Genomic DNA, 5051 nt, shown 5'->3' on the forward strand with positions numbered 1-5051 from the left:
CTTAAACAGATATTCAGAGCTATTGCCACAGAGCAAAGGTAGCAAATAATTCTGTTGGGGATGAATGGCACAGTGGGTTGTGTCTTGTTCAGCTCTCTTGGCCTACCAGTCCAGCTGAAGGGGTGGAGGGTTATTCCAGGAAGGGCAGACAGACCCAAATGGTCCTGAGCAAGGACTGAGCTAAGTGTCTGCCCAAGGAGATAGGCCTGGAGACAGATGCTCTGCCCACTCTTGGTCCAATGGCTCACTAGACAGTGCATGCCCCAGCAACGTGGCTCTCACTGCGGCAAGGGAAGCACGCCATGTGTCAGCAGCGTTGCTGTGCCCATACGAATCAAAGAAACGTCAGGCATGCTTTTAGCAATATCACCATGAGAAGAATGAAGATGAGATGATACTTAGCTTGATGCATCAACAAATATATTTCTGTTCCAGGTGAACACTGACTTGGTGAGAGGGGAGATGGATGGGGCAACATCACATAGTCGAAGGCCGAGCCAGCATCTGTAATGCAGATCTTGACAAAAAAGGGAGGGAAGGCGCCAGTTAAAATAAAAGGAAACAAACTAAGTAGATAAAGCAGTAATAACAAAGTAAGAAGCAACATTAGCTCCAAGTCAATTCAAAGCAGAGTGCACTTTTTCTAGTCTAGGTTGTTAAGGGAACCACAGGACGCAGAGGACGCATGGCCCTTTACATCCAGGGATCGCCCAAAATGCCAGGAGAGGGAAGCCCTCTGGGACAGCGAGAGCAAAAAGCCTTCAGCCGTTGGTGCTTGCAGTGTGCGCACAGGGCAAGCTTTGCAAGAGGCATTGTGTTACAGAGGGTCCTGCTGGCAATGGGGGGCAAGAGAAATCAATGAGCTGTAGGTGCTGTCCAGTGTTCGAGAGAAGGGGCAGAGTGTGTCAGAAATCTCCCTACTCTGCCAAGCAACACAAAGGAAATGCTAAAGCAACAGCAGCCCAGAGCTATCCGCGACTTCTTGCACCATCCACAGCCAGGTGGACTCCAGTGAGATATGTGTCACCGAAATGGAGGCAAGTTCAAAGTGAACATTCCAACTCCAACTACAGCAGACAGCCCTTTTTTTTCTGTTGAGAAATCACCATCAAATATTCCTGATCATATTTTTATCCTTTAAATGTATATTGACAGATAATTCACATTGCCCTTTCTCCAAGTTAGTCCATGACCAGTGTCAGATTAACCATACTCACTTATCCCATTTGATATGGGATACTCCTTGTTCCCCAGAATTTCCTGTTTTTCAGGAATATTAAAATGAGAGCCACAGAATTTTTCAGCAACACCTTTTAAAGCCCCTGGGTGCAAATTATCCCATCTTGAAGATTTTAAAATGTTAGTGGATTCTAATTAAACCACGAAAGAGCAGAGCATTGTCAGAAAATGTGGATGTGTGATTCAAATCCCCTCCCGGCATGCACCATACAACCCAGAGTGCAATTTTTGCAACAAGGGGGCAAGGCCAACTTGCAGGATGGGGCTGTTATTCAAAACGCCTGTTCTTAATTGCACTGTGATGCAAATAAGGTAGGTCCATATAAACTCCGGGTTGTTTGCGCTTGTATTACACCGGCAAGTGGCGCAAGCCGGTTGGAAGGGCTTCCTGAAGACCTGTCCATCCTTTGAAATATCTCTTTCACTGTTTTCTCTAGCCATCAGGTTCCAGTACCGTGCAACCACATTTTTCATCCTCTAGTAAATGGCAAACAATGGGACACGGCACTGCAGGAATTGCACCTCACTTAAAACCTGAGCGAATGTGACAGGGAACGAGGCCCCGGCACGATGGGAGCTGCTGCATCCTGTGTGCCCACCTTGCTGAGCTTTGGCGAGAGAGCAGCCCCGTGCTGCTCTGCACTCTGGCAGACAGCAGAGCTGGACGGCTGGATTTGCACTGGTGCCAGCCACAGCCTGGCTGCAAGGCTCGCAGCAACAGGTAGAAGAGACTGGTGGGGAGGAAGGTGCTGATTTGATGGAGAAATTGAAATAATTCTCATCTGCAGGAAAAGTTCCCTCCCTCAAGGTCTTCCTCAGCTTAACCCCCTCCTGAACACCAAAAAAAAGGGGCCTCACCTGCCCCCTTTTCTAGTGCCTGACTTGCCCACACTGGCTTCCTCCACAAGCCTTTGGTGTTCGCCCATTGGCCCCAAGGAAATCTAAGAGCCCTTGGCGTAAAAAAAAAGTGCTCAGAGCAAAGGATATTTTGTACGGAAATAATCAGCTGAGAGGGCAGGGCTGGGATGGAACAGCACTGGCCTTGGGTGCCCAGCACCACGCAACCGGGGCATCCCAGGTCAGGCTGCCTGGGGGGGGGAAAAAAACCCACTGCTCTGCCGATTCCCATTAAGCTTTTGCTATCCACCTTCTCCTAGTGCTGCAATCCCTTTGCATTTTATTCTGTTATAGTTTGCATCGCTGCCTGCAATTTCCAAGCCTCGCCACTACCGTCCCCGAACACCCTGTGCACTCAGCACCAGCATCTTGCCCAGACACAGGCGAACCAAGCCACACTCTCAGAGCAGACCCGTGTCTTCTGAGAGGCAAGTCACCATCTTTCTGAATCCAACCTGCCATCCAGCAATCACGACCTTCCTGACAGCCTGTGGAAAAGTAGTTTGATTCCTTCATTTTTTTTTCTTCTTTAGGTGCATTTCTGCAAGAAAAAAAAATACAGGGGAAGCTCACTCAGAGAGAGGAAAAACTTGCAGCTCGTTCTGAGCACAGGGCTCACGATGGGACACTCCTGAGGACACCTCTGCCTGCAGTGCCAGTGCAGCCCCAACATGAACAGCGGTGCCAAACAGCAACATGGTCGTTTGTCCATCATATGACCAAAATACACATGTGCAAGCCCAGATGCCCTAGCTGGGAGGATGCCACGGTCACCCTGGTCCTTTTGGGGTAAATCCATCTCTCAGTCCTGTTTGGTTTCTAAATCCCCTGGCTGCCACACATATTGAAGTGAAAAAGAGAGTTTGCTGTTGGCATAGGCCAAATCAGGTCTGCCGGGGATGTGGCAGCGCAAGCAGGCACCTGAACCAGGCTGGATGTGCACAGGGAGAAACAACAAGCCAGGCCTTCGGCAAGGAGCATGCGGCATGGCACCCAAGGGGAAATGCTGTTCTGGAGCCAAGCACCAAGTCACTACCCAAGCCACCGAGGGTGGCCCTGGGGCAGCCCACAGAGCGGGAGGATGACACTGAAGCAAGCAGCCAAAACATATTCCTTAGAGCAGCAACACACCGAGGGGCTCAAAGCAGCATGGACCCCGCAGGTATGAGAAGGGCCCTGGCCCAGACCTTTGTGCCACCCCATGGCTCTCTGGCAGAAGCAGAGCGCAGGCAGCACCGGAACAGGGGCAAAACCACTGCATGCCCTGGGGCTGCTGTGCCTCTGCACAGATGGCCTCAGCCCCCTCCACGGCCTCAGCCACCAGCCAGGCGCCACAGCCGCCACCACCGGTCCGCCGCAGCCGCCAGCCTCCCCGCCGGGCCCGCGTAGGCCGGGACTCAGGGCSCTCGCCTTCCTCGCCCCATTCCTGCTGAGCAGCCGTGGCCCAGCCACCTCCTGCCCCGCAGCTCCTGCTGCCCTTGCCCCCAGCCTGCACCACCCCGCCGGGGCTGTCCGCAGCCCCGCGCCTCATGGCCCGGCCCCAGGCGCATACGGCTCCCCGTGCCCCCCTGCTGCCCCAGCAGTGGCTGCAGCACCCTCGCCCCAGCGCGCCGGAGCCCTGCCACAGACAAGGCCTCGTGGCGCAGCCCTGTGCCAGTTCCCCGCACGCCCGGCCTCACCACGCTGCGCCACGCTGTGGGCAGAGCTGCCCCGACACCGCCGCTGCATGCCCCGGCCGCCGGGCACTGCTCGGGCTCAACAGTTGGCCCAGCCGCCCCACAGGCAGTACGAAAACCCCGCTGCCCTTCTCCCTGCTCACCCCCACAGCAGGATAGGGCCCAGCCTTGGCCCTTGGTGTGCCCTGGCGCTCTGGGGGCAACCCCGTATCTGCATCCTCCCTCTCCCAATTCCCTTTGCTACGGGATGCAGCTGCCTCCTTGAATTTATCTTTAAAAGAAGAATTCAGCCTTTTCCCTCCTCCTCTGTTGTCGCTTATTCTGCAGAGCTAACATCTCCTGCATTTGGGGGGGAGCAGCCCGCAACAGCACCATCCCTCGTCTCGCCTCCCATTGCGCAGCCCAGCTCCTGGCCGGCAGACAAAGCACACAGAGACAGCAGGGTCTGCAAAGGCAGGCGGGAGGCAGCCCGGGGCGCAGAGCTGTGCGGGGCCTGGGAAGGGTCAGTCTGGGAGGGAAAGGCACCTCCTCACGCAGGACCCGCAGCAGAGGAGCGGCAGCGATACGGGCCGAAGGAGGCACCACAGGCCCGGGGCGAAGGGAAGGCCGGGGGTGCCGCAGGCAGGTGATCGCAGCCTCGCCGGGTGAAACAGCTGGGGAAGGCGAGACAGGACACGGAGTTAGGTGCTGTCAGGGACATGGGGGCAGAAGGGAGGGGAGCAGGGAGGCCCCAAGCAAGGCCCGCCACAGCCCCAGGCTGACAGCGCTCAGTAGCCCAGGTGGGCAATGCCAGCGGAGGCATGCGCGCCAGCACTGGGAGGCACGGACAGGGCCAGGAGGGGACATAGGAGCAGGGGACACTGGGGGGAGGAGACAGCGCTGGGGCAGTGCCTGCCGAGCCCCGAGAAGCCCGGGAAGGGTTCACAGCCTGGGGCGAGGGGTCCTGCCAGCGCCAGGCCCGTGACCATGGCTTGGGAGGGGCCGCCCCGGCACAGGCTGCCTGCCCCGCAGCTTAGAGGTGCCCCAGCCACAGGCCGGCACGACTGCGCGCCCCTAGCCCCCGAATGCCCCTAGAGCCAGCCCACGCCAGAGCCCCACCACCGGGGCTGGGGCCGGGCTGAGGCCTGGGCCAGCGGGGGAACTGCCTGCCCTGGATGTCGGGCCCAGCGTGGGGCTGGCTCAAGGGGCGCCCAGGGGCCGCAAGGGCCCGTGAGGCCGAGGAGGGGCGCGGGCCCGGGG

Source organism: Apteryx rowi, unplaced genomic scaffold, assembly GCF_003343035.1.
Source record: "Apteryx rowi isolate R43461 unplaced genomic scaffold, aptRow1 scaffold_338, whole genome shotgun sequence".
Lineage (NCBI taxonomy): Eukaryota > Metazoa > Chordata > Aves > Apterygiformes > Apterygidae > Apteryx > Apteryx rowi.